This window comes from Gymnoscopelus braueri (assembly GCF_963280865.1).
Source record: "Gymnoscopelus braueri genome assembly, chromosome: 22".
Taxonomy (NCBI): Eukaryota; Metazoa; Chordata; class Actinopteri; order Myctophiformes; family Myctophidae; genus Gymnoscopelus; species Gymnoscopelus braueri.
In genome coordinates this window covers 20,928,029-20,938,189 of record NC_137624.1, presented here as the reverse complement: position 1 = coordinate 20,938,189, position 10,161 = coordinate 20,928,029, and the positions used below count along the sequence as shown (strand labels likewise).

General features: G+C 40.8%; 1 protein-coding gene across 2 annotated transcripts in view; it reads left to right on the top strand.

The window, feature by feature from the left end:
• Positions 1–6,858: 6,858 nt before the first annotated feature.
• Positions 6,859–10,161, top strand: part of rabgap1 (RAB GTPase activating protein 1) — a 123,607-nt gene continuing 120,304 nt past the window's right edge. For both annotated transcript variants that reach the window (XM_080419585.1, XM_080419584.1), the window contains exon 1: positions 6,859–6,996. The gene's annotated coding sequence lies outside the window, so the exon portion shown is untranslated. The remainder of the gene's footprint in view (positions 6,997–10,161) is intronic.

Genomic DNA, 10,161 nt, shown 5'->3' with positions numbered 1-10,161 from the left:
TTTGTATCAGGGTCTTTGTTATTTTAGTTTTCTTTGGTTGTTATATTTTACATCAGAGAAATGAACTGATCTAACTTGTCAATGTTTGTGCTTGTTGGTCATTAGATACAACACCACTGGTTCTCAACGTCAGGTTTCGGGGACCACCAGGGGACGGGGTCCAAATGGACCCTTATGGGTCTGTAACTCTGAATGGAACCAAATGGACGTCCATTCGGTTCCATTTGTACACTCTCAGCATTAAACTAACACTGAGGATTCAGTGTACCTTACAGTAGATTGGGTTCCCAGAGAAATCATATCAAATGGGAGTCTGTGGCCGAATGCATATCAAACTGGGGGTCCTTGGAATTAAAAAGGTTGAGAATCATTGAGATACTCCATTGTTCCAACGTTTTGTCACCCTCTGTTTGTAGCCAGCCTACAGGCTGACATATACATGTATACCGTAATTGTGTTTTCCATGCAGTTCATCATCGTTTCATTCCCTCCATATGTTGGAGGCGACTAATCGTCTTATTTAACTTTTACAAAAACATTTTTTAAACTTAAGTCATCGAGAACATCACAGCAAATTTCAAATGCCCAGTACTCACAGTCATTGTGAATCCTCTGAGTTTGTTTACACCTATTCTTCTTGATTTTATTAGATACAGTATGTGCAGGAGTGAATGAAGATAAACTAAGAATTGATTATTCTTATATGATTCTTTGTCCTCATTATGAGGGAAAGCATTATGGTTTTCGCCCATTCTATTACCGTATAAAAGACGTTATGTTTGTTCAGTAACATATCGCATGACACTTTGTCACCGGAGCTTTAATAAGTCAGGCTTTGATCACATTTTGAGAAACATTTTGTGTTTTGAGTAAAGAGATATATTTAAATCTGAGATCAAGAGGAAAGACATAGATCAAGGATTGGAGGACTGCTCATGGTGTTTAATTTACCTCTCATACTGCATCTACACTGTTCCTCAGCATCTGTTTACAACTTCGCCTTTGAAATCATACAGTGCAAGTGCCATGTTGTGTATAGTACAATCAATCCCTGCGATCTAAGGATACATTGTCATATGTGTTTGTCATATGTGTTTTTCATATTATTACAATTTTATTTTACGTTATTTATTTATTTTGCAACTAAAATTATAAAAGGGGGGGTAAGGCATGTTCAAGATGACGTTTTTCTCATGTAGTTCTGCTTTGTGCCCATTAGGGAGCGCTAGTTCACAGTCTCTGTCCAGCTCCAATGGTCTCTATCTGCAACCCTCAGGGAAGAGTTCTGTTGCTAAGCTACTTATTTACATAATATTCAGCACTTATAGCTCAGTCAATGAAAGCATTTACATGAATTCACACATCAGATTCGGGTCCTAATGCAATATTATGTTTGCTAATATTTATTTTGCCAGTGCTTTTTGCCTTCAAGCATCACTCTTAGTTTTTGTTAGTGCTATCCTTACAGTACAGGACTGTGAATATTGAACATGTGTCACAGTAAAATTCCCAGATTCCTTTGAAGTGTCTATGGAACAAAGCTGTAATGGCTGATTGCACTAATAGGTGTATAGGTCCCAACCAACCCATCATAGCCAGTGGTTCCCAATGCACTCTGCCACTGAGTGTGTCCTGTCCAAGTCATGCATGCAATATAGACCCTCTTGTTCTGGCGGAGGAGTACTGATGATTCTGTAGTTGTGATACAACACACCCAGCGCTGTATAAGTGTTCTGCACATGCCCACTGTGTGGCCACGCCGAGTATTGTAGTTTTGCCTGCAGCATTTTACTTGTTTGCTTACAAAAAAAAGATTATTGATTAATAGAGCTGATTATTATTAGTATTACTATTATTACCACATTTGGTTGTTGTTGTGGTATTTACTTCTTGGTATTCTAAGTCTGCTTCATTTTCAATTTTGAAAATTTGCTGAAATTAGTACAATTTGTATCAGCCAAGAGACTCATTATTATATATTGTATGAAAAAACAAACAAACAAAAAACAAAACAAAAAAATACACAAAAGCCTGTTTGTGGATTGTAGATCATATGACGGAACTGATATTTTCGGAATATTCATGTCTGTATTAGACATTTTCTTTGCAAATCTATTGTTCGATTGAAATGTAAATGACACTTATGAGATGGTACACATCCGTCATTGTATACAGTCTGGCACCATCATTGGATGGACTTATAGTACAGATGCTCATTTATAAGAACCTGTGTTAATCAGATATATTTAAATGTTAAAATTAAAGGGACAGCAGTGTAATGTTTCAAGAATGAGAAAAGTAATCTCCTTTAGAGACAGCATATCTAAAATGTCCCCATGATGAATAATACTGTTATGTATTCCATTTATTTCCTTGGAAATATCACATTGTGAAAGGTTTCTCTTTTGCTTACTGTATGGTAATGCAGAACAGAAGTAGGTCTTATCTATGATGATGATTTATGTGCTATTATGAAATGGCCAAACTGCTGTGTGTGTTGGTTGACTGACTGACTCACTGAATGAATGAATGAATTATAAATTATTGTGTATTTTCTGGTTTCTGTATTGCACTGACTCACCGATAGCTTGGCTCAGCAAGCTTGCTGCTTCTGCGTCGAGGTGACAGATGGAATTAGGAGATTTCAGCACCTGAAAATGCATGCTACAATAAATAAATAAAGTATTACATGTTCATATGTACTGTGTGTGTCTTATGTTTTTGTAATTTTGTAATGTAACTTAACTTAGGCCTACTTACTTACTTAATCGTCTTTGTTCTGGATAGATAGTACATAAGTCTTCACCAGAGAACGCCAGTGTTGCCTGTCTGCTGCCCAATGCTGGACTTGGCCTCGGGTCCACCCAGCTCTATTAGTGACACGACTTGATAATTCATGTAAACAAAATATAAAAATGTGGATCAATTCCATCATATTTTAGGCCTTTCGGTACTTTCATGGTTCCAGAGCCATGAAACACAGATGGAAAGTAACAATATTTTAAATATTTTAAAATAATAAACGAGTAGCTGCTGACATGTACAGTATGCATGCACGTACGCACACACACACACACACACACACACACACACACACACACACACACACACACACACACACACACACACACACACACACACACACACACACACACACACACACACACACTGTTGAAAATTCTGTAACAAGTAGCCTATGCATTGTGAATCCCAAGTACTACGACAATACTTCATCATAACAGTTCACTGAAGCCTAGCCCAGAGGGCTAGGCTCCCTGTCAATTTTAGGATCCAGTTTAAAATTCTTGTAATCACTTACAGGGCTCCCAGGGGCGGCCTTTCCTATGTTTCACCCGTTTCAATTGAAACGGGCCCCGAACCTCAGAGGGCCCCCGAATTTTCTTTAAAAAAAAAAAAAAAAAAAAGTTTAGATTTTTTTTTTTTTTTTTTTTCAAAATACAATTTTAGATTTTTTCGCAAACAAAATCCGCAAATTCCGCAAACAATTTATTTTTATTTATTTTTTTGGGGGGGTGGGGGGGTGCATAGGGGGCCACATATTAGCTCTTGAAACGGGCCCCCAGATCACTAAGGCCGCCCCTGAGGGCTCCCCATGATCAGGCATCTACATACATAGCTTACGTGACCTCCTCTGTGACCTCCCAGCAGGTCACAGAGATCCTTTTCCTGGGCCTGCACAAGGTTGCCCCTTGCACAAGGCTAAAGACCCTTGGTGACCGTCTGACCGAGCCTCTGGGTGCACTGCCCCCCGACTGTGGAATAATCTCCCCCTGGACCTAAGAGTAGTTGTGCCCTCTGTTGATAATTAAAAAAAGAAAAATGTTAAAGACTCACCTGTACAGACTAGTTTTTATAATGTGCCTGCAACTTTATTGTGTCCTGTCCTTATTTTGCGATCTCCTTTTAATGACTGGGTGTTCAATTGTTTATTTTACTCATTAGTTTGACTTTTTTATATAGGTGATATGTTTTTTAAACATGTAAAGCACTTTGTGACTGTCATTGTCTGAGAAAGGTGCTCTATAAATAAAATGCACGTAGTTACTTACTTACTTATCAGGTTAAATGCAATTTCCAGGCAAGAAAGAAAGAAGCAGGTCACCACATAGCTACAGGTGTGGGCCATAGACTGTTTCAGAAACGCCTTGTCAGAACAGCACATCAGGTGAAACAGCGTGGTGCGCCTGTAGAACAGACCTTCATGCAAATTACTTTTGTAATTACAATGTAAATATATAATTTCATTATACGTGTATTCAAATATAGGTTAACGCTCATACAGTATGTGGGCCCCTCAGCACTACAGTACAAGTCACCTCCTACATATCTGTCCAAAAGAGCTGACAAGTATTTTTAAGATGTTTTATTTACATTAAACCTCGGGGGCCTGGACTGCTTCAACGGAACAGGAGCTGAAGGTCCGGAGCTGCTAGGGCACTTGTATGGAATGCCCTGCATGGGATGAGGAGAGTGTGGCAATCAGACATGGGAGAAGACCTCAAGAGGCGGCTGTTTGTAGCTACAGTGGAGTCAGTGCTGCTGCATGGGGCTGAGACGTGGACACTCACAGCACAACAGGAAAGGGCCCTGAATGGAGTCTACACAAGAATGCTACGAATGGCACAAACGCGTCACATGGACAGACCGCGGACGGACCACGTCAGAAATGTGATCCTCTACGGGGCCCTACCCCGGGTCACAGACAAAGTCAGAGAGAGAGAGAGAGAGAGGGATGAGGCTGGCAGGGCACTGTGTCAAGCAAACTGACAACCTGCAGGGCAAAGCCAGGAAAGGCAAGAAGCGCACCACCTACGTAGATGCACTGCGGCGCTACAGCTTAGCTAACAACACTGTAGAGCTCAGCTCAAGACCCTGATGTTAGATAGGAGAGTGTGGAGGGCAGCGATTCAGGAGTCCCGAGTTGGCGTTGGCTAGACCGTACTCTCACATTGCATTATTTACATTAATATAATGTCGATAATGCAGATTATTGACTGTGACTCCTGTACAATAAAAGTTCTATCTGTGTTTTGCTTGTCTTACACATGCCTTACAACCCCCCCAGGTTAGACCATATTTAACCAGATTTGCGGCCATTATTGGTCCAGATAAGACAGAAATGTCCCTAATTTGTAACCACAGAGTGTAGTTACCCTGAGTTTCCAACTGTTCAAAGACAACAAGCCTAGATGCCTCAATCCCTGGTTGCAATATAATCTAAGGGTAGCGGGCCATCCTTAACCCATTAAGACCTGGAACTGTGTCATTTTTTGATTTGAGCTAAAAAGCATTATTTTACACTTTGGGCTATTCAAAAATAGCAGATATACAAGCTCATAGCGCGGCACCGAGTGCCGCGCTACAAGCTTGTATATCTGCTATTTTTGAAAAATCTTGAAAATGTGTGCAAATCTTTGAATATATATATTTTTAAAGCGAACATTTTTAACTCAAATCTTTGCTTCTGGGGGGTTCCTGGAACAAAATATTTTGATGGGGGTCCAAGGCCAAATACATATAATTTTGGGGGTCCTTGACATGAAAAAGATTGAACACCACTGATATAGAAACATATGTTTTTCAGAATACTGTTGGGATTTAGGAGACATGTAGAATCGGCTTCAGGTCTCAATGGGTTAAAGCAACTAGAAAACATTGACTTCGCTTTAGAAGACATGCTGCACAGTAATACGTGTAGTAAAATACATTTCATAGGCCTATTGTTTATGAAACGAGAATGAAAGGAATTACAAGTTGCTATATAAATACTTTAGGGTTGGGGTTAGCTTATGTAATCAAGTAAACATCACAGCAACACTAGTTCAGAAAGTCATCTAATCCCCAAATAGTCCAAGCATCATCATTGTCACAATAACTCATAAGTCTGCTTATTTTATAGCTTTTATTGTAGATTTACTGATTTATTGATTGATTGATTGATTGATTGAATACTTTATCAACAGCTTGCAAAAAAGAACCACAGAAAGTACAGTTCTATACAAAAGGATGCTAAAAAGAATTAAAACCCAAGAAAGCACTATACAGTATGGCTTGTTTCCATTGGGGTCCAACAATAATATACCATGCAAAAACATCATATAAAGGAGTAGTAATCAAAAAGAAAAACAAATAGTACAGTAAACAGTTCAGGGTGGGGGGGGGGGCATTTCTGGTAATAGACTATTTTCGGCGCACGACACCGTCGTATGGAGAAAAATGGGGCTAACGTCACACACACCCTCTCTCCCTCTCTCTCTCTCTCTCTCTCTCTCTCTCTCTCTCTCTCCCTCCCTCCCTCTCTCCCTCAGCATTGACAGACGCATGCGCAGTGGGGACGGGCTGTGTTTACAGCGGACTCTCTCTTTCCCAGGTGTGTCGCCCAGGTGGGCGTGGTTTTGAGGTTAGGCTAAGGCAGTGGTTCCCAAACAGTGGGCCGGGACCCATTTGTGGGTCGCGGACCCATTTTTATGGGTCGCGACCCGCAAGTAAATATCCCTTTTTTTGTACTTCTTATATTTATATATATATATATATATATAAAATATATTTTTTTCCCCACGATTATTCATATATTAAAAATAATAATAATCTAAATTCCATAAAAAAATACATTAAAAAAACGTATTTAAACTTATAAATATATTATATAAACATATTTTCAGTAGTTTGGGTCCCCGGAAAGACACATTTCTCTTTTGAGTCAAGACCAAAAAACTTTGGGAACCACTGGAAGGCATATTTTCTGTGAAGGGTTAGAGAGGGTTAGTAGGTTTTAAGCATATAACCACGCCCACCTGGGCGAACCACCAAGGAAAGGGAGAGTGCCTTGTGTTTACAGCTCGGGCTACAGTGCTGTGGTCTGTGGATGCTGCTGCTGCTGCTGGTGTTGCTGCTAGCAGACAAACAGTGCAATGTTGTTCCTACAACCACCGTCTCTGGCAGAATAATAAACACACACAAAGCTTCAAAACAAAGGTAAGCCCTTCTTCCAACACGTCCGTAAAGTAAAGAAGACCACAGCGGACGTCCCCCCCCCCCCCCCCGTTCCGCTAGGGACATGAAGAAAAAAAAGCTTGCTTTTCCCCCCTCCCCAGCCCCCTTTAATTTGATCTGTCATGTTAGCATCCGGTGGCTAGCTAAAAAAAAAAAACGTTTACGGCCGGGTTTGTGCTTCCGCCGTACGACGGCGTCGCGCGCGCTGACCTACAAGCTCACGGTTTGTTGCGGACGCGACGCGCTGTGAGCTTGTAGGTCAGCGCGCGCGACGCCGTCGTGCGACGACGTACAAATCACCCTTGTTTTTTTTTGTAGCCTGTGTGCCTCTTCTTGTGTGTCTACTCTGCTGTGTCAAACGTTCAGTACACTACACAGTAACGTTAATGGCCTGTTATTAGCAAATAATGCTGTCTTAGGCAGAAAGAAACCAGCTCCAAAGTAGTTTTTATACAGCCAAGTCGCTCTAAATAGTTGTAATGCTGCAGTTTGCATTACTTAATGATGTCAATAAGGACACAGTTGTACAGTAGTTGTACAGTAGTACTTGATGTCAGCTTTAAACATGTACTCATCTTAGTCTGTCTGTCAGGGGGTTTTTCCTCCAGGGGGCTGCATATGGCTAGCGAGCTTAGCTAGTTTATTATAGACTAATAATGAAGTAACTAACGCAACGTCCAGGGTACTACTAGAGCAGGGTCTTCAACCTTGACCCTTGGCTGAGAGCGAGATGAAGCAGGGACCCCCTCACCACATATTGTTGGAGATGAAACTTTTTCATAGATTACATAGATTGCTTCATAGACTTGTGTGTAGCGTTGTGTTGGATTCGTGTTAATGTGTATTTTCAGACAGTTAAACACTTAAATCGTGAATTCTTAGAAAACTTGTGCTTGGTCTGCTCTTTTTTCCCCCTACACCTTTGCTGAAAATAGAAGATCGTCAAGCTCACAACGCCGAGCTTGTAGATCTGCTATTTTTGGCTATTGGTTCCTCTCAGAATAGGGAAGCTAGGGTTCAAGAGGTTAATGTAAGAAAAAGGTTCCTATCACACAAAGATTTGGCGGCCCCCCATTAGTAACTCTGAGGAGCCCCTAGTGGTCCCGGACCCCCTGTTGAAGATCCCTGCTTTAGAGAGCAGGACGTGGATAACATTAGGCGAGATATACAGTAGGAGAATTGCAGTATGTCGTTCATATGAAACCTTGCATTCACATATTCTAATTCTACATTAAGGGGTTGATTGCACACACAAATGGCGACTAATCGATAGTCGATTAAAAAACCCTTGAGGCGGTGCACTTAGTTGCAAAGCGTCCAATATCACTCAGAAAAGTGAGTGAAGTGTCCTTGACTGTGGAAAAGTAATGAATTTGGCCATATCACCCCTTTCTCAGCAATATTAGGCCTGTTTATAATTATAATTCTTGCATGGCCTTCTATAATTCAACTTTCAGCAACATTGTAGGCGTGGTAATATACTGGTACTGGAACATGTTTTCTTATTGAAAAAAATACATTGTGGCAGTTTTATTTAACCAGCTATTATGTGCTACATCACACTTTATTGTGGCAGTTCTGAATTGATAACAGAGATGGAAATACTGGCGCTTTCTGTGTCTGCACAGACAGGCGCATTATGAATCTTTGTATTAGACTAACAATGTTTTGTTTATTTGTTTTTAACCATGAAAATAACAATCTAGCTCTGGGTTTGTTTATATTTTGTTAGTTGATGATGTTAGGTTGTTCTTAGGTACATTATCAACTAACACATCATCATTGACGCTTCACAGAGCTGTTTACAATACATTCCGCGTGCATGAAACCTGTGTTGTGATTGGTCGAAAAAGACAGCTTCCGCAGGAAGTGCATACAACGGAAATCCCGCCCTATAGACGAATCCATAGGCGCGCTGCCTGTAGCTGCCTGTAGGCGGCCATTGCTGCGGTGTCGCGTCCGCGGAGCGTTGACACCGCAGCAATGGCTGCGCGCAGGGCAGCGCTCCGTGGATTCGTGTATAGACACGCTCTGCATTAGGTCCAAACCAGGTTTTTCTCCTCGGAGATGAGAAAAGGCTGAGAACGAGGCCAACTCTGTCCTAATCAGTTTGCGTAAAACAGAATTGTCAATAATTGCCCCAAAAGATGCAAATGTAGTAGCTACTGTGATTGATACCCGGAGATTAGGCAACCATGTAAGTTGTTAGTCGGTTGATTGGACTGTCCGTATGTCAGAGAGGGTGTTTTGAAAATAAAAGGTAGGGATAGCCCCAACAATGTATGTACCCGTCTTTCCATCGGTTTTTGATTTTGCCCGCCAGGCGTGTCGTCGTGTGGCAATTAACACTGAGCATTTTTTACTGTATACCTTCTCTTCATTCACTTGCCAGCATTGTAATTCTCTGGCAAACTGAGGATGTACAGTACAGTAAATAATTGCGTGCGAGTTACGCACACATGATGCAGCCTTTACTGTATGAAGGTACATTACATTTTCTTTGCATCGAGAATTTGAGTCAACAGATTAGTCGGAGACTAGGTCATCACTCTGGTTTGTAGATCAGCAATAAACCTTAAGGTAACTCCGCACCAAACAGACTCGTCCAGACTATTGCAGACTACTCCAGACTGCAACAGACTGGTATTCGGTTGGCAAAAGTTGGCATTTAAGTCTGTCAGCCGACTGGCCATTCATGTGCTAATTTGACTTTTAGCCTGCCAGCGTTGCCAGGTCTGCTTATTATAAGCGACTTTGGGCTTGTTTCCCTGCAAAGCCACTTAGGGATGTTCCCAGCGTTTTTTCTTCACTGACGTGCAGTGGTGTAAGTAACTAGTACATTTACTGTACTGTACTTAAGTACAATTTTGAGGTACTTTTACTTTACTGGAGTATTTCCAATTGTCTATACTTGTACTCCACAACAATTATTTGAAATGTTTAGTTACTAGTTACTTTGCAGATATAAATCATTATGAAACATACATTAACCACTTTAGCCCTATTTTATACCTATAAGCTATTTGAAAATAGCAGATCTACAAGCTCACAACGTGTTGCGATGCACGCGTTCTGAGCTTGTAGATCTGCTATTTTCAAACATTTTTGTACTTTAAGTACATTTTTATACCAATACTTTAGTACTTT